Source organism: Triturus cristatus, chromosome 1_1 (genome assembly GCF_964204655.1).
Source record: "Triturus cristatus chromosome 1_1, aTriCri1.1, whole genome shotgun sequence".
Taxonomy (NCBI): domain Eukaryota; kingdom Metazoa; phylum Chordata; class Amphibia; order Caudata; family Salamandridae; genus Triturus; species Triturus cristatus.
In genome coordinates this window covers 716,731,599-716,751,783 of record NC_140579.1, presented here as the reverse complement: position 1 = coordinate 716,751,783, position 20,185 = coordinate 716,731,599, and the positions used below count along the sequence as shown (strand labels likewise).

General features: G+C 48.7%; 1 long non-coding RNA gene across 1 annotated transcript; it reads left to right on the top strand.

The window, feature by feature from the left end:
- Positions 1–10,521: 10,521 nt before the first annotated feature.
- Positions 10,522–11,474, top strand: LOC146870943 (uncharacterized). Its single transcript, XR_014959482.1, has 2 exons — positions 10,522–10,567; positions 10,881–11,474. It is a non-coding gene; the product is annotated as an uncharacterized LOC146870943 (long non-coding RNA).
- Positions 11,475–20,185: the final 8,711 nt, after the last annotated feature.

Sequence of the window (20,185 nt, the reverse complement as noted above, 5' to 3'; positions counted from 1 at the left end):
CAAGCTGGATCGCCCGCAGCTCCAATAGGTTGATATGGAGCCGGGACTCCGCCGGAGACCAGAGGCCTCTGATCTCCGCCTCTCCCATGTGGCCCCCCATCCCAGGAGGGACGCATCCGTCACTACTGTGTGCTCCGGTTGGGGAAGGGAGAGGGATCTGGCACTGACCCAATCGCGGTCCGTGAGCCACCACTGCAACTGTCGTGCAGTGCCCTCTGAGACCAAGACATGGTCGGACAGGTTGCCCCGATGCTGGGCCCACTGAAACTTCAGGTCCCACTGCAGAGCCCGCATCCGCCACCTGGCGTGATGTACCAGCAGGATGCCGGAGGCCATCAGACCCAGAATCCGCAGCACCAACCTGACCGAAACCCGGGATAAAGGCCGAAAGATTGGAATCAGAGCCAGAATATCCCGAACCCGTTGTTCCGGAGGATAGACCCGGAACTGCGCCGAGTCCAGAACCGCTCCGATGAAGAGGAGCTTCTGGGAGGGACTCAGATGCGACTTCGGCACGTTGATGGAGAACCCCAGCAAATGCAGGAGGTCGGCCGTAGTCTGGAGGTGGGTGATGACTGTTTGGGGCAAGCCCGCCTTCAACAACCAGTCGTCGAGATAGGGGAAGACTGGAACCCCTAATCTGCGCAGATGAACTGCAACCACCGCCATCACTTTCGTGAACACCCGAGGGGCACTGGTGAGGCCGAAGGGGAGCACGGTAAACTGAAAGTGCTCGTGGCCTACCGTGAACCACAGGTAACGCCGGTGGGCCGGCAGGACGGGGATGTGGAAATAAGCGTCCTCCAAGTCCAACGCTACTATCCAGTCTCCAGGGCCTAGGGCAGCCAGAACCTGAGCTAAGGTGAGCATCTTGAACTTCTCCTTCCGGAGGGAGGCGTTGACGCTCCTGAGGTCCAAGATAGGGCGAAGGCCCCCTTTGCCCTTCTTGGGAACCAGAAAGTAGTGGGAATAACAACCCCGACCTACTTCTGGGCCAGGAACACGCTCGATGGCCCCTTTGGCCAAGAGGGCCATAACTTCCTCCTGCAGAAGTTGCAAGTGATCCCCCGACATGTGGTGGTACTGCGGTGGCATAGCTGGAGGGGTTGCCTCGAAGGGGAGGGAGTAGCCCCTTCGGACGATTTGCTGCATCCACCTGTCCGCTGTGATGGTACGCCAGTGGAGCAGGTGATGGCGAACTCTGCCTCCCACTGGCGTGGAATGGGTCTGAAAGCTCGGACTAGGAGGGCTTTGAGGCAGATGCTGCTGGGGCAGATGTGGATGGACCGGCTCGTTGTCCCCTGCTCCGCCTCGGCGGAATCCACGTCCGCGACCGCGTTGAGACTGGTTCTGCGGACTGTGGCTAGACGGACGTGAGGGGGTGCCCCTTCCTTGGCCACGAAATGGGCGAAAAGCGGAAGTTTGCAGGTGCGGGCCGAGAGGCCCAAGGACTTGGCCGTAGCCCTGGATTCCTTAAAGCGCTCCAGCGCACTATCTGCTTTGTCGCCAAAAAGGCGACAGCCATCGAGGGGCATGTCCATGAGGGTGCTCTGGACATCCCCGGAGAAGTTCGTGGATCTCAGCCAGGCATGGCGACGAATCGCCACCGTGGTCGCAATTGCCCTGCCTAGCGAGTCCGTTGTGTCCAGTCCACATCGGATTGAATACTGTGCCGCATCCCGCCCCTCGGCAAGAGCCTGGGTGACCGTGTCCGGGCCTCCTCCGGACACCGAGGCAGCACGTCCGCCACCGTATCCCACAAGGAGTGGGTGTAACGGTCCAAAAGGCACACGGTGTTGATAGACTGCAACCTCAAACTAAGGGAGGAGAACAGCTTCTTCCCAAACTGTTTTCAACCTTTTGGATTCCCGATCCGAGGGAGCGGATGGGAAGGCGGTTTGGGAGGTAGAGGCCTGGATAACCAGGCTCTCGGGCGTGGGGTGCACCGACAGAAAACTGGGGTCACCCGGTGCAGGGCGGTGGCGCCGGGCCACGTTCCGGTCCACAGGAGGGACTGTGGAGGGCTTGGACCAGGTGCCCATCAGAACGTCGGTCAGTGCTTCATTGAACTGCAGCAGAGGCTCCGAGGAGCTTACTGGCGGTTGAAGCACTTCAGTGAGGAGATTAGTCATCACGGCCACAGCAGGGAGCTCCAGCCCAAGGGCTTCGGCCGCCTTGCGCAGCACCACAGAATATGTAGCACCCTCCTCCGTAGCCACGGAGGGAGGAGAGATGAAGCCAGTGTCAGGGGAGTTTTCAAGACCACTGGCATCCCCCAGTTCTTCTGCCCAGTCCTGAGATAACTGGCACTGCTGTGCCAGAGGGTCGTCAGACCCCTCGCAGTCGTCCCCGTCAGCCGACTCCTGGTATACAGGTGGAATGATCGGAGCCGGGCGGAATATGAACCGACGCTGGGCCGGGACCGGGAGTAAAACTGGGGACGGCGTCGTCCGAAGGCGGCGCTGGGGGCGGCACCGAAGGGGTCGCTCCGGCGGAGGGGTCGTAAGGTTAACCGTCGTCGACCGGGATCCAGGCCTGGATCCCGTGACATCGGGACCGAAGTCGTCGACGGCGCCGGGGCCGCCGGGCCTCCCAGTCGAGCCTGCGGGGCCCGAAGGCGCGCCGGCAGGCGTCAACGGCGGAGCCAGACTCCTCATGGCCACGAGAAAGTCTCTGATCTCTGCAGGAGTCGCATCAGACCCTAGGACCGGAGGGTATGGGGTCGGACGCGACTCCCGCGGCTCCGACGGAGCTGCGCCGGTGGTGCCACCCGAACCCTCAGCCGAGTCGCGCGACCGGCAAGGGGAGTCGGAAGAGCGATGTCGCCTCTTCGACTTCTTGCTGCGCCTCAACTTACCAGAATGCGAGGACTTTGACCCCGACGAATGGTGATGACTGCGGCTCCGCGACCGGTTCCTCGACCTCCTCCTTGACCGGGACCTCGAGTAGCGCGGAGCCGACTGCCGGAACTCGAGCAGCTTGCGGGACCGCTCCCGCCTAGCCTTCGAGGGCAAGGGCCGGCAGTCGAGGCACGACTCGGCATCATGGTCGGCCCCAGGGCAGTAGAGACACCGGCGGTGATGGTCTGTGACCGACATCAGGCGATGACAGGCGTCGCACGGTTTGAATCCAGGGATCCCTACCGGCACCAGAGTCGAGGTCGACTGGAAATGGAACCAAAAGAGTTCAAAAAGTTTAGTCAAAACGTGACTAAAAGGATATGCTCTTCCCGGATCGGCGCTTACTGGCGCGGAAAAAAGAAGAACTGACATCAGAGCGCGAGGGCGGCGTCTAAGTACTCCGATGACGTCATCCCGGCGATCACGACGCCGACGACAGACGCGGAGCCGCAGATGACGCCTAGCGACGCGCAAGGGTATTGCTGACAAAAAATCTTTCCGGATCCAGCCTGACGCCTGGGGATATTCTAAGGTGAGGAATCTAACTAACTAATGTTTTTTACAGATATATCGTTACCGAAGGTAAGTAACATGTTCATTAGCATCAAGTTAAACAATGACCAGACCATCAGATGATGCCCCTGCATCAGCAAAGTTATTATGGAGTAGTCTCGGGTTCAGTCTGGTGGAAGGGCCCGGCTTGAATCCGTTTTGGTCTGTTTATTTCAGATAAGGCCTTTAATTCTGTAGAATGGCCATACCTGTTTGGGGTCCTGGACAAGATGGGCTTTAGCCCGAAATACATAAAATCGGTTTTACAGCTTAGTGATCGACCGCTAGCCAGATTGCGGATCAAATTCACGCTTTCCGAGAATTGCGTGTATGAAGGATGTAGCCTTACAGCTAGAGCTGTCGACCTCGAAGCTGGGGAACTGGGTTCGAGTCTCGGCAACGATGCTCAACATCCTGTGATTCTGGGCAAATCACTTAATTTCCCCGTGCCTAACAAAAATTAATGTGTCCTTCTGTAACAAAACTGGTGCTATGTAAAACGCTCTGATACCCAATGTCTTGGATCTAGTTTCGGCTATATAAAACTCTTTACAATTTTTTTTTTTTTTTTTTTTAAAGGAGTACTAGACAGGGTTGTCCACTTTCGCCAATGCTGTACGAATTTGCGATTAAAGTACTGGCAGAATGGGTATGGTTAGATCTGCAAATTTGGGGATGGCTGGGAGGCACCCGTTGGGAAGAGCGTATATCATTATACGCTGATGATATTTTGTTGTACTTGAAGAAGGACAAGACACTAAGCCAACTGCAGAAACATTTCTGTATAGTCTTTCTCCTACTGCTCCAATTCCCTCTCCAGGGTATCCAATCTTTTGAGTCTCTCGCTCCTATCACTTATCTCTACCATGATGATTGTGCCTCGGATCATAGCTTTATACGCTTCCCATAGCGTGACTTAACTCTACACTTGTTCTCCTCAAAATATAGCTTGGTGGCTCTGTCTAATCACTGGACCTCTTGTTAGTTTGCGAGATGCAAGGTCTAAAATTAGGAACAGTAGAGATGTCTCCCAATTTGTCGCAAATCCAGTATGCTCGCCAAATATATGGAAAATGCGGTATCACTCACGCCCAACATTAAAACAGATGTGGACCTGAAATGGACTGAGTATCAGACTGGTGCTAGACATGAGGTTAAAACGACTTACCTAGCAAAACAGAACTATATCTACAAAGCTTGTAACCAAGCAGGGAAGTTACTGACACGGATTGGTAGTGAGAAAAGGGAAAGAATGTACTTCCAGGAAATTCTAGCACTTGGGTGACACAGTGAAAGATAGCCAGTGAATAGTGGAGGAGTTTGCAGGATATTTGCGAACTTTTTACAGCACACAATTACAAGCCCCAAAGGAGGTGGTATTAGCTTTTGTGGCTGACTGTACGATGAGGCATCTGGGACCACAAAAGGTGAGGGAATTGTAGGCAGATTTGTCGGTAGAAGTGATGTCACTGGTCATGAGACACACAAAAACAGGCAAGGTTCCGGGCCCGAATGGATTCCTTGTCAGACTGTTCCCCAGGCTGACCAGGAGGCCAGCAGCGCCTCTCCATACAGCCTTTACGGGAGCACCTAGAGCGTCTAAAGAAAAGAGGATCATAAGGATCTCTCAACAGAAGCCTTTTTGACGATGGGGGATGAGTAGGGCGCTCCTGTACGAATTCCCTCTGGTCCAAATGGCCCAAAGAGTAGAAAACCTCGTTAAGACAGATAGACAAGGATTATTTGTACAGTTTTGCGTTAATATTCAGAAGGGCATGGGACAGCAAGAGGCATATTTCTGTGTGTCTTTGCCTGGTTTGTGGACGACCAAACTGACCACTTTCCCCATTGTGGGGGTCGTGTACCCCAGCTCTGTGCAGTAATTGAACAGGGCTGTTAATTTAGGTGGAAAGTTACTCGAAAATAGTTTATAAAATTGGACTGTGAATCCATCAGATCGTGGGGTTTGATTGCTTTCAATGCTTTAATTGCCACCCATACCTCCTCTAGTGGTATAGTGCCTTTCAGGGTATCTCTTTGAATTGCGCGGGACAGTTGTATGTCTCTAAGGTATGTTGATCGTTGGGTTTCTGTACATGCCTCCCAAGAGAACAGGTTACAGCAGAAACAGCAAATATCTTTGAACTTCGCTGCATTATCAATTATTTTGCTACCAGTGGCAGTAAGAATTTCTTTCACATAGTCCTCTTGTCTGTTGCACAACAGCCTAGCTAGCTAGGTGCCGCCCTTCCCCTGTGACATAGGATCTCTTCTTTAAATGTAGGAGGCAAGTTCAGCCCGATTTGCATACGGAGTTGCCCTTTTGCAGCAAATAACATTTGTGTATTTGTATTTTTCAGTGTTGGGTTCCTTGCCCTCTCCACTTCCAACTCCTGCCTTTCATTCTAAAGTTTTGAAACCTCCATTTGACGAAGGTGCTGTTTGTTAGCTGCAGCCACGATTAGGTGGCCTTAGACTACCATCTTCAAGTCATCCCAGGCCGCCAACCCTCCCCCGCCCCCGAACCCATGAATGGCTCATTTCCCTTGTGCAGACTAAAGTGCTCATCGATATGTTGCAAACTTCTTTGGGGGTAAAACTGAGTCCCTAAGCAGGGATGGGTGTAAGCAACAGTTGCATAGGAAGTCCCTGCTCCAAAGCATCAGCCACACCAGGACTGGAGCATTGTCTGAGACTACTATTACCCTTATTCATGCCTTCCAAACCTCTAATAGCAGTGAGGTGTTGACTTGTGTAATGTAATCAATAGGGTGTGAGAAGTTGGCCTGGTATATGCTGTTCACTAGTTATAGTGAGCACCTTGCACCAGTCCAAACGACCCTTATTGATGATTAGGTTAAAGACAACCTTTATTGAAAGCTATCCTAGTGGTAGCTATGGAGAGCAGCCTTCAGGCTAAGTCTCAGAGGAATGTAAAGCAGCTTGGTTTACCAGATTATAACCTCCTGAATGACCAAATGAAAGGAGAACGACCAGGTATAAAATATATGTATTTATTACTAAACACTCTCTACTAACCTCTTTATGAGATTAGAGAACAAGGTGCACAATGTTAACCCCTTCGCTGCGGCGAGAATTCCGCCGCAGCGCTGGGGGGGGTTTGGGGGCAGCGCGGTGGCGCTGTGCTCATGACGGAGCCACTCCGTCATGAGCCACGGTTGAGCTGTGCTCATGACGGAGTGGTTCCGTCATGACTCCGCCCACTGCGCTAATCGCCCGCACAGGCGGGGAATCAGCGCAGCGTGGGAGGAGCGGCGGCCAACGGCCGCAGCATGACGGAACCACTCCGTCATGAGCACACGGCACCCGTGGCTCATGACGGAGTGGCTCCGTCATGAGCGCTGAAGGGGTTAAAGCACTAGAACGACAGTAAATAGCACAATACACAGTGCGCTCCAGGGAGAGACCAAACCATATACTAAGAAAGTGGTATAACAACCACGACTTGACTAGACACAGTCGCTGGGACCCCAAGGAACCACCCAAGGTAGTGACACAGGGGGCCTACCAGGGACGCGTGCAGTGTGAGAACACAGCCGCGAGCTCCGTACAATCCTATGGGAAAGTCGCGGTTAGAATTTTAAAGATTAAGAACACTTAGGAGAGGACTGCAAGCAAACCCTTTCAAACTTAGAAGGTTCTAAGGTCAGCACCCATGTGAGCACCGGAGTACTCGTGTTACCTAACCCAGGGAAGCCGGGTGCATAAGTGCCAAATGGTGTCTGGAATCTTCGTCGTTTTCAATGGCGTGATGCTGCAAAGTGCTGCTGCCGGGAAGATGAGAAGTGTCCTGTGTGATCCAAGCCTTGATCGGAGCTGAGAAGAACCTGAAAGCAGAGGGGACAGAGTCTGGGTCACTTCAGGGTGACCAAGGGCACAAAAGACGAAATAGTGTGTTTCAGGTGAGATGAGGTGAAGCTTGACTCTGCATCCACATGGACCACGAGACGTCGAAGACGACCAAAGTCCGCAGGCGAGCTGTCCCACAAAGGATGTCGAGTGCTGGTGGGGGGTCAGTGTCCAGATTGAACACCAACAAGCCTTGGCAACTGCAACCCACGTGGTCAGAGAAAAGATGCTTCGGTGGGGACCAGCAAGGTTCTGGGGAGTACCCAAGCGATAGAGAGTCAGGGCACGTCTGGAGCAACCAGGAAAGCTCACTTAAAGTCAAAGTTCCCTTCTCAGGGACCCACAGGTCGACGGACCAGGGATCGTGAAGGAACCTCGAGCTGAATCACAAAATACCAGCCCACGGAACACGTGTGGAGTGTAGGGCGGAAATCTTCAGTGGAAATACTGCTCGGGGTCTGGACTACAAGTAGCTCAAAGCACAGCCTCAGGGATCGCCAAAAAGCATATGCTGCTGCAAATGCACACAGTGCCCAGGGTTCGGGTTGCACGGTCCCCACGAGGGATGCGGATCTCAGAACTGCTGAGAGCACGGGAACCCACCTACTGTGTTGCAGAAATCTTTGGAGTCCTTCAGGAGCTGCGTAGATGCAAACCGGTCAGATGAGTTTAAGGTGCCTGCTTTGCAGGGGAGTAACTCCTTTACTCTAAGGGAGATTCTTCAGTCATCCAGCGTAGTGTAGATAGTCGAAATACTTGGTTTCTGTAGCAGAGTTTCGTCCAGGTAAATCTCAAGTCCTGTAGCCAGGGGTTCCTACTTTATACCCAAGGAAGTGGTGGGACAAACTCTAGGGACCCACCTATGGGAGGGTCAGGACAGAAGGGTGGCTACACCCATGCCCTTTGTTTAGTTTCGCACCAGAGCAGGGGCTAATAGCCCCTGCAACTGGTTTGAGCTGGACCATGCACATGGACACGAAATGTGCCCCCAGTGCAGACATCAAAGCACTCTCAGAGAGTGCACCCACACAGCCCCAATACACTAAAAGCCTGTTGGGGAGGTGGTCACACCTCCCTGTGACAGGAAACCTATTGTCTAGCCATCCCCTGCCAGAGTTTCGTCCAGCAGCAGGAGGGCAAACTCGTGTCTGTGGCTGGCAGCATCCATTGTGTAATGCCAGGGTTTGTAAAGCTGGTACCGGGTGTAACGGTGTTGTCATATTTCTCCCTCTCGTAGGGTGGAATCATACCTCCCACACCAGTTACTGGTGTGGAGGTATGATTCCAAGGTGTTTGACACCAAACACAACATGTTTCCATGCAGCTGTTTTAAAGTTAGCATTTACAGCGAGGTTATAATGCACTTACGTATATATGGTTGGCTGCATCACAAACAACCCCGGAATATAGGTTCCGAAAGCTGCAGAGGGGCTCTGCTCATGCATGGGCACCCTCTCACATAAAACCCAGCACCCTGCCTACAGGATTGATAAGGCCTGCCATAGGGGTGACTGATAGGTTTATATGTGCAGTGATATAGGATATAGTGAACCTATATCTAAGTAAGGGGTGAATGCACCACCTTACACAGGCTGCTCTAGCAGACCTGTGTGTCATTTTGAATGGTCTCCCATGGGTGGCTTAATACATGCTGCAGCCCCTGAGAGGCCTCTGGGATACCTATGCCCTAGGTACATAGTATACCATATACTAGGGACTTAAAATGGCACCCCAGAATCCAATCTGGAGTGTACCTAAAGTACATGGAATCAATTTGGAGGAGAAAGCGGCTGGGGTCCTGAATTGCAGGATCCCAGCCAGTCTAAGTCGAAAATGGTGAAACAACAGCAAAAAGTGGGGGTAACTATAAGAAGCAGATCCTACTCTCCTTCATGGGGGGTGCATTCTATACGCATTAGAGTAATACATGTATTCGAACTTGAATGGTGTAGCTCTTGCCACATACCTTGGGGACCCAGCTCTGCCATTAATTATTTTACGCATTTGAGAAGGCACCAGTGTAACGCACCCTGCCAACTTTACTGTCTTTTTGGATGTCCCATGCCTCATTAAAATCTAGAGTGAAAATAATCTGCCCCTTTGCCAACCCTGATCGAAAAGAAAAAGATTGTAGTAGGAAAGTGTCTTGGGCATATACTGTAGCTAATGTAACGGGGTGTCACTGTAATGTCTCATTTAGGATTAAATTTGAGCCCTCCTTGTTGACCCTGGTCTCCTAGACTACAAAGTGAAGATTTTGCATGAGAAGGATGGCTACAAAATCCAACTTAGGGGGTGCGGAGGCAAAGAGAGCTGTGTGATACTCTATCTGAACCTCACCTGGTTCTTGTTAACTAGATGGGTGTCCTGCAGACATATAATATCAGGCTATTTGTTCTTAATAGTCTTTCATACCACCACCATCATGTTAGGTTCATTAAGGCCCTTGACATTTAAAGTAATAATGGTCGTCATGACCCTAGGTTACGTGAAATATTTTGTATGTGCATGTAGATAGATGGGCAGATCAGCTGAGTAGGTGAATATCAGCAATGTAATAGGTTGCAAGTATTGTTGTTATTGTTCACTTACTTTACAAGTATCAATTACAATAGAAGGTCTAATGTACTGAATTATCAAACGTTTGTCTGTTCTTCCCATTTATGGATTGTCCTCATACTGATGGCTATTGTACTGGTATGAATATATACATGGAGTGTAATAACCTTTTGTAAAAATCTGGATGTTAACAAAATTAGGTATTGTATTTATTTTCGTTTAATGCACACTTCAGAACTTTCGGACGTAAAGCCTCAAGATTGAAGGATGATGAACTGTGCTATTTAAGTGATGTACAATGGAGGATCAGATGGTGTTTTAACATCTATACATAATGTTGTAATAAGATCTGCTACACTGTGAAATTGACGCGTGAAAACAACAGTGGATGGGCGGGGCATCAGAGTGAGGTGCTATAGGAAGGTTCTTTGGAACGTGCACGCGATCAGCATAATTATTCACTTTCAGCTTAGGAAGAGAAAATGAAAAGAAGCAGTTTGCAATAAACAGTGCATCCTGGGCGTTGTAGGAACGGGTCCGTTAGGAGCTCGAGTAATTGGCTGATTGAGAGGGGTGGAGTCACGGGACTCAGGTTGAAAAGTGAGGTAGGCTGGAAAGCGAGTGCATTAACTTTTTTCAAAAAACAGAGAGAGCCTGATGGGAAAGTCTTGTTATTGTGAATCAAGGTAGGACTTGCATAAGTTGTTAAGATTGTACCAGACGGGAGTGTTTCGCTTTCGGGGATAATGGGTGGAGAGTATTTTGAGTTACTAACGGACGAGTAACAGGATACTGGGGTCTCAAATAGGATGAGGGGAAAATCGCACGGGTTATGTTGATAGAGAGACTGGGTGGGGCACAGCTCACAGTGTTTGTAGATGCATTTAGCGGGAAAACGCGAGTTACGGTGTTATTACACAAGGTGAAATGCATAGAGATTTGAATGGTAGATGTTGGGGACAGCATGGTCTAACGTTGGCTCTTTTTAAATATTTACAGTGAACCCCTGACGAAGGGCGAAAACGAAGCCCGAAATGCATTGGGTATATGATTCATTACTACGACTGAGGATGTTCATGTAAATTTTCGTGTTGCAGACTAAGGCCTGGAGTAGCATAGCTGTCACATTTAGAAATTTTCCATGCATGAAACGTCTGCCTTGTGACAGAAAAAAGCATACATCTCATGAAAACTTTGGAATACCGCGAATAAAAGTGAAAAAATGTGGAATTTAATGGAGTATTACTGTTTTTTGGTAACAGTAATGCTGTGCATTCGGTTCAGGAGTGAGACGTCACGCCTATGAAATATGAACTTAATTCGAAGTGGTACAGGGCAGACCACGAAAAACCTTGGTTGCAAGCAAGAATACTGAAATTAGAAAATATATTAGAAATCAAGTTTGAAAAAAAAGAGAAAATTGGTGTGCATTCGTCACCTCCCACATTTAATGTATCACTTCAGAACTTTGACACTCAGGATATCGGCTTCTGTTTGCTCTCGCTTCAATTTTTTCACCCTTTATTCACTGCTTATAAGGACTGCTTATCTATTCTCTCGTACAAACAGAACTTAGGCACTGATTTGCACTTTGAGTAGAGTATATAGTTACTTCTTTGACGGACTTTCCTTAATTTAGGTCATTACATCTTGGAGATTCATACAAGATTTTCGTACTATTTAAAGTCTTGGTATTTCCTGTTTCGTATTCTCCCTTTTAGTCGCTTTCCACTCTATTTTGTGATTTAATGAAGATATTTCATTGAGATGATATTGATCAGTGATTATTACATTTTCTCTGCTATGATATGTTGTATATTCAAATTATAGATTTTTTTTTTTCTTTTCTTTCTTTTCCCTGGTCGAGTCCACTTTTTGTTTATGGCCTGTGGCAATTTGCATTTATATTTCTCTGTTTTTGAAGAACAATGTATTGGCTCTGATGAAGTGACCTACATGCCGCGGAGCACGTGCGGCCTCTTTTCTGTTAAAGCGGAAAAAAATACATACTTGAATCAATAAGGATTCTCACTTCTTTCGTTCTATTAATGAAGAATGAAAGTATTTTAACTGAACCATTGTTGCCTAATACTGAAATTACTAAATATTAATATGGATAGATCAAATAAAATACTGGATTACTAATTTGCTTGTGGACCACAGACTAAGTCTGTATTGTACTGATCTGTGAGTGCTAATGGGACGGCACAGTATACCTTTGAGGACTCATCTGTGTGACCTTAAGAGCCTTTTTTACCCCTTCCCGGGTTTAGTTCACAGTTTCTGTGAGAGGTCATATCAGACATAACTCATCATTGTACTCTGGAGTATTTAACTTGATACTAAGAAGACTACCAAGTCTAAGCACTTGAGTAAAAGAGGGTGGGCACAGCATAAAATAAGCATAGAGGGACAATGGAGGATATAATGGTCCCATGACCCTCGTTGCATCAACATGTTTCTGCCCTACTCTCTGGCCAAAAATGGTCCAGGGCATTCATCAGGTCGGGTTTAAAATACAGTCACTACCCCGGTGACGACCTGTGAATCTCTTTTCTGTGAATTATATCCCCCATTGTCCCTCTATACTGTGCCTACCAACCCCACTAATAAAGGGATATGCTGGGTGTGGATGAGACATATTTATTATACTTCGCTTGCCCCGGTCGCCATAATGTTCAAAGAGCTCCCTGGAACAGGGTCGAGCCCATCCTGGATTTTCGGGGTCAGGATGAACCAGACGAGTAAGCATGCCACTACTAGAGAGGGTGAGGATTATACATAAAAAGAAAAATACTTTTCTTTGTTCGCAAAGGTGGTGTATATCCATGAGGTGCACTCTAGTTTTGTTTAGGCAGAGGGAGACCCTGATATGACTATATACATGGGGTGTAATAACCTTTTGTTCTCGTACTATTTAAAGTCTTCATATCTCCTGTTTTGTATTCTTCCTTTTAATTGCTTTCCACTTTTTATTTTGTGATGATTGTAATGAAGATAGTTCATTAAGATGGTACTGATTGGCGATTCTGACATTTTCTTTGCTATATGCTGTATATTCATAATCTTTTGATTATTTTCTTTGCTTGCTTCATTCCCATTGTGGTCACGTTTTAAGTTTATGGCATGGGGCAATTTGTGTGCATGTGCATACAAATATATATATATATATATATATATATATATATATAATAATATATATTTTATTTTAAAATGTTTTTGAAGAGTAATGTATTGGCTCCGATGAAGAGACCCACGTGTTGCGTAACACGTGTTGGTCCCTTTTCTGTTGACGTGAAAAATAAAACTGAGATACTTGAATCAGTAAAGATTTTCCCTTCATTTGTTCTCTTAATAAAGAAAATATTTTCAATGAACCACCATTCCCAAACCCTGGAATTATCAAACATTAATCTGGATAGATCATAAAAAATACAGGATTACTAGTCTGTTTGAGGACGTCAGATTAAGTTATGCAAAAGTTGGTCGCACACTGCTCGTCACACCAGCAAGTTGCCCCAAAGGACTGTGGTAAATGTAGTGGCGACGGCGGGTACGCCTATGCCACGATGTGTAAAAAGAACAGTATGTGTTGCATTAGCCATCCCTGGACACGTGTTTCGAGGTAGTTGCCTCTCGTCAGCAGGGAGCAGGTCAGTGTAAAGGGGTGCCGTGTGGACTGCCAAAATGTAATTAAAAACAGGTCAAGTACCTCTCATGGCGCGCAGGTGCAGATCCAAGGCTCGTCAGCCCGTTGGCTCAAGGGAGCCGTAATAAATTATGCAAAAGTTGGTCGCACACTGCTCGTCACACCAGCAAGTTGCCCCAAAGGACTGTGGTAAATGTAGTGGCGACGGCGGGTACGCCTATGCCACGATGTGTAAAAAGAACAGTATGTGTTGCGTTAGCCATCCCTGGACACGTGTTTCGAGGTAGTTGCCTCTCGTCAGCAGGGAGCAGGTCAGTGTAAAGGGGTGCCGTGTGGACTGCCAAAATGTAATTAAAAACAGGTCAAGTACCTCTCATGGCGCGCAGGTGCAGATCCAAGGCTCGTCAGCCCGTTGGCTCAAGGGAGCCGTAATAAATTATGCAAAAGTTGGTCGCACACTGCTCGTCACACCAGCAAGTTGCCCCAAAGGACTGTGGTAAATGTAGTGGCGACGGCGGGTACGCCTATGCCACGATGTGTAAAAAGAACAGTATGTGTTGCGTTAGCCATCCCTGGACACGTGTTTCGAGGTAGTTGCCTCTCGTCAGCAGGGAGCAGGTCAGTGTAAAGGGGTGCTGTGTGGACTGCCAAAATGTAATTAAAAACAGGTCAAGTACCTCATGGCGCACAGGTGCAGATCCAAGGCTCGTCAGCCCGTTGGCTCAAGGGAGCCGTAATAAATTATGCAAAAGTTGGTCGCACACTGCTCGTCACACCAGCAAGTTGCCCCAAAGGACTGTGGTAAATGTAGTGGCGACGGCGGGTACGCCTATGCCACGATGTGTAAAAAGAACAGTATGTGTTGCGTTAGCCATCCCTGGACACGTGTTTCGAGGTAGTTGCCTCTCGTCAGCAGGGAGCAGGTCAGTGTAAAGGGGTGCCGTGTGGACTGCCAAAATGTAATTAAAAACAGGTCAAGTACCTCTCATGGCGCGCAGGTGCAGATCCAAGGCTCGTCAGCCCGTTGGCTCAAGGGAGCCGTAATAAATTATGCAAAAGTTGGTCGCACACTGCTCGTCACACCAGCAAGTTGCCCCAAAGGACTGTGGTAAATGTAGTGGCGACGGCTGGTACGCCTATGCCACGATGTGTAAAAAGAACAGTATGTGTTGCGTTAGCCATCCCTGGACACGTGTTTCGAGGTAGTTGCCTCTCGTCAGCAGGGAGCAGGTCAGTGTAAAGGGGTGCCGTGTGGACTGCCAAAATGTAATTAAAAACAGGTCAAGTACCTCTCATGGCGCGCAGGTGCAGATCCAAGGCTAGTCAGCCCGTTGGCTCAAGGGAGCCGTAATAAATTATGGAAAAGTTGGTCGCACACTGCTCGTCACACCAGCAAGTTGCCCCAAAGGACTGTGGTAAATGTAGTGGCGACGGCGGGTACGCCTATGCCACGATGTGTAAAAAGAACAGTATGTGTTGCGTTAGCCATCCCTGGACACGTGTTTCGAGGTAGTTGCCTCTCGTCAGCAGGGAGCAGGTCAGTGTAAAGGGGTGCTGTGTGGACTGCCAAAATGTAATTAAAAACAGGTCAAGTACCTCTCATGGCGCGCAGGTGCAGATCCAAGGCTCGTCAGCCCGTTGGCTCAAGGGAGCCGTAATAAATTATGCAAAAGTTGGTCGCACACTGCTCGTCACACCAGCAAGTTGCCCCAAAGGACTGTGGTAAATGTAGTGGCGACGGCGGGTACGCCTATGCCACGATGTGTAAAAAGAACAGTATGTGTTGCGTTAGCCATCCCTGGACACGTGTTTCGAGGTAGTTGCCTCTCGTCAGCAGGGAGCAGGTCAGTGTAAAGGGGTGCCGTGAAACTGCCAAAAAGTAATTAAAAACAGGTCAAGTACCTCTCATGGCGCGCAGGTGCAGATCCAAGGCTCGTCAGCCCGTTGGCTCAAGGGAGCCGTAATAAATTATGCAAAAGTTGGTCGCACACTGCTCGTTACACCAGCAAGTTGCCCCAAAGGACTTTGGTAAATGTAGTGGCGACGGCGGGTACGCCTATGCCACGATGTGTAAAAAGAACAGTATGTGTTGCGTTAGCCATCCCTGGACACGTGTTTCGAGGTAGTTGCCTCTCGTCAGCAGGGAGCAGGTCAGTGTAAAGGGGTGCCGTGTGGACTGCCAAACTGTAATTAAAAACAGGTAATGTACCTCTCATGGCGCGCAGATGCAGATCCAAGGCTCGTCAGCCCATTGGCTCAAGGGAGCCGTAATAAATTATGCAAAAGTTGGTCGCACACTGCTCGTCACACCAGCAAGTTGCCCCAAAGGACTGTGGTAAATGTAGTGGCGACGGCGGGTACGCCTATGCCACGATGTGTAAAAAGAACAGTATGTGTTGCGTTAGCCATCCCTGGACACGTGTTTCGAGGTAGTTGCCTCTCGTCAGCAGGGAGCAGGTCAGTGTAAAGGGGTGCCGTGTGGACTGCCAAAATGTAATTAAAAACAGGTCAAGTACCTCTCATGGCGCGCAGGTGCAGATCCAAGGCTCGTCAGCCCGTTGGCTCAAGGGAGCCGTAATAAATTATGTAAAAGTTGGTCGCACACTGCTCGTCACACCAGCAAGTTGCCCCAAAGGACTGTGGTAAATGTAGTGGCGACGGCGGGTACGCCTATGCCACGATGTGTAAAAAGAACCGTATGTGTTGCGTTAGCCATCCCTGGACACGTGTTTCGAGGTAGTTGCCTCTCGTCAGCAGGGAGCAGGTCAGTGTAAAGGGGTGCCGTGTGGACTGCCAAAATGTAATTAAAAACAGGTCATGTACCTCTCATGGCGCGCAGGTGCAGATCCAAGGCTCGTCAGCCCGTTGGCTCAAGGGAGCCGTAATAAATTATGCAAAAGTTGGTCGCACACTGCTCGTCGCACCAGCAAGTTGCCCCAAAGGACTGTGGTAAATGTAGTGGCGACGGCGGGTACGCCTATGCCACGATGTGTAAAAAGAACAGTATGTGTTGCGTTAGCCATCCCTGGACACGTGTTTCGAGGTAGTTGCCTCTCGTCAGCAGAGAGCAGGTCAGTGTAAAGGGGTGCCGTGTGGACTGCCAAAATGTAATTAAAAACAGGTCAAGTACCTCTCATGGCGCGCAGGTGCAGATCCAAGGCTCGTCAGCCCGTTGGCTCAAGGGAGCCGTAATAAATTATGCAAAAGTTGGTCGCACACTGCTCGTCACACCAGCAAGTTGCCCCAAAGGACTGTGGTAAATGTAGTGGCGACGGCGGGTACGCCTATGCCACGATGTGTAAAAAGAACAGTATGTGTTGCGTTAGCCATCTCTGGACACGTGTTTCGAGGTAGTTGCCTCTCGTCAGCAGGGAGCAGGTCAGTGTAAAGGGGTGCCATGTGGACTGCCAAAATGTAATTAAAAACAGGTCAAGTAGCATTATAGTGACACACTCGTGGCATAGGCGTACTCACCGTTGCTACTACATTATCCAGAGTTCTATGGGGCTATTTGCTGGTATGACTAGCAGTGTGCGACCTACTTTGTTTATGTATTTAAGCTCCCTCGAGCGATTTGGGCTGACGAGACTTGGTTCCGCACCTGCGCGCCGTAAGAGGTATTTTACCTTTAATATTTTGGCAGTCTACTTGGCACCCCACACACCTACCTGCTCCCTGCTGACGAGAGGCAATTACCTCGAAACATGTGTCCAGGGATGGCATTATAGTGACACACTCGTGGCATAGGCGTACTCACCGTTGCTACTACATTATCCAGAGTTCTATGGGGCTATTTGCTGGTATGACGAGCAGTGTGCGACCTACTTTGTTTATGTATTTAAGCTGCCTCGAGCGATTTGGGCTGACGAGCCTTGGTTCCGCACCTGCGCGCCGTAAGAGGTATTTTACCTTTAATATTTTGGCAGTCTACTTGGCACCCCACACACCTACCTGCTCCCTGCTGACGAGAGGCAATTACCTCGAAACGCGTGTCTAGGGATGGCATTATAGTGACACACTCGTGGCATAGGCGTACTCACCGTTGCTACTACATTATCCAGAGTTCTATGGGGCTATATGCTGGTATGACGAGCAGTGTGCGACCTACTTTGTTTGACGTCAGATTAAGTCTCTATTGTAATATCAGCAATATGTTCACATTCTTCATTCAGAACAAAAGTAACTAAAACCTACCACTATTAAGGTAAACAAAAGTACAGGACCAAACCTCCTGCATGGTTACAGCTCAGGGAAGAGCAATGCCCCCAATGCCACAGTCTCAACCCCCAGGCAAAACCTCAGATCAGAGGTGGTCAGCAAGGTACCCTGCCTGCCCGACCCAGGGATCTTGAATGATCATTGCCACCTATTGCTGTATCCAAGGCCAACATTCAAAATACAAGAGGTTGGCCATCCAACCACTATCAGCTTCAGCATTATGTTCCACCCTCCTGGCAAAAGGATGTCAAACTACAATCAGGGGAATTCATATCATGAGCCCATTATCAGTTTGGAAATGGCTGTGTCTCCAACTTTTAGCCAATAGGATCGCTAGATAGAGTCATTCTTGATCATCTGAACCCTGCTGTGAAGAGGCGCGGCCCTGGAACCACTCCACCCAGCCAGAGCCCATGTCTGTGAAGATGGAACACATACATGATCCCTCTAGCCAGCATCATCCGCTCTCAAGCTATCAAAGTCCTCTCTTACGCTAATTAGGCAGAACTCATTCTCTCACTCACTGACAAAATGCCCAGTACTTGGATCAAGTTCAATGTATGACTTACTGAAATCACCCATTGGATAAAGAACAACTGGTGGCCAACAGAAGTAGGACAAACACCCACCACCACCCACATCAAGAACCTCTGAATCAACATCAACAGCAAACTTGACATGACCACTCAATTCAATGCAGTCACCAACCCTGAAGATGCTGAGGAAGATTTTCAAATGGCTCCCTATCAGCACCTGGAAAACCATCATGCCGTTTCTGGTCACAAGCAAGCTGAACAATGGGAGCAACCTCTATGCCGGGATCACAAACAAAAAAACTCTCTAGGTGGCTGCAGACTATTCAGAACTTGACTGCCAGAATCACTCTCAACCTTCCACACCACACTTACATCACACCACACTACACCTGAAGGAGCACCACTGACTCCACATTCCCAAACGAGCACAATTCAACTCCTCACCCACACTTTCAAAGCACTACATAACACTGGTCCAGCATACCTCAACAATGGCATCTGCTTTCACATACCTTGCCTATACCTCTGATTGCACAGATCCAAGCATACGGAAAACCAGATCTGGTGGTCGAGCCTTCCCCTAAATCGCTTCTATAGCATGAAACGAACTAGCTCTAAACATAAGCCTCCTCCTCACTTCTTGAATTCCGCAAGAAGCTGAAAACCTGACATTTCAAGTAGCACCACCAGGCCCTAGTTCTGCCTAGACTTTGCCTCTTCAGTGCCAGGATACCTTCCCGGGTGATAGAACACTCTACAAATCTGCATTAAATAACACCAGAGTTGTTCCTTTGTTGTTATGTGTCCATTGTACCCTCAGGTTCTGTGATTTCAAGCAAGAGGAGCGCCTGGGGGGCCCTCTCCGTGATATGTTGTTTGCCTCTTAGGTCAACAGAAAGACCAAGGGAATATGTTCAGTGATACTTAGTACCATCTTAATGCACTTTTTGGGTGGCCACTCTGAATTTTACTCTACACTCTATAGTGTGGCCTAAGTAGAAATAGAGCATGTGTGATCTTGAAATGAAACAGTACAAGTTTCCATGGTTTTTTCTGAACTTTCTACTTTTGCTGGCAGTAGTTAATTTTGATTAAGACATCTATCAGTCTCTGTTGATGGCAAATCCATTTAGGACCGGCCCCTGTACACCCCTCAAGATATATCTCGTTGTGCACATCTCCCAATGTCATTTCTGAGAACAAGCTGAAATAAAGTCGTTCAAATTAGATACTGAAACTTCTTCACTCAGGTAACATATTCACAAGTTTTCCCTTCAAGAGCAATTTTCCAAGTCTTCCAGTTTGCCTAAAGCTGACCTCACTTGTTCTACTTTGGCTGCATACTGCTATCCCAGTGTATTGATGCTTACTTCTGCATCCAAAATGCACTGACCTACCGAGTTGTTGTCCATGCACAGTTCCTGTACCTTGGAGCCTAGGCCAGAATGCATATCAGACAGACTGGTAACCAAGTACTGGTACAGTTAATCTCTCAATTCTGTTTTGTAGGTGTAAATGATCTCTAGGAGGTTATTTCCTTGTTATGGTCATATCTGGTCTGAGTGTGTCTCCCTCGCCCCAGATCAGCCACTGTTCCCAGAGTCCAGCTCCAGTTTATTCAGCAAAGCCAGAAAGCCTCCATTCGGCTATCTTCTTTGGGGCATGCACAGTCTTCCTATAAACCACACGGGTCAGGCACTTGCATTGTCTACAGCGGCGGTTACTCCTTTAGAGCGGAGGAGCATCGCCCCACTTGCTGTGAGGCACCTCCACCCTAAAGGAGGAACGAAAACATTAACATTATTAAAATTGCCACAAGCGTAATCATCTTCTTGCTACCGGCAACTTCAGGGGGGGCGAGGGTGATTACTGCTGATTGACAGCAGCAGGGACGACACAGC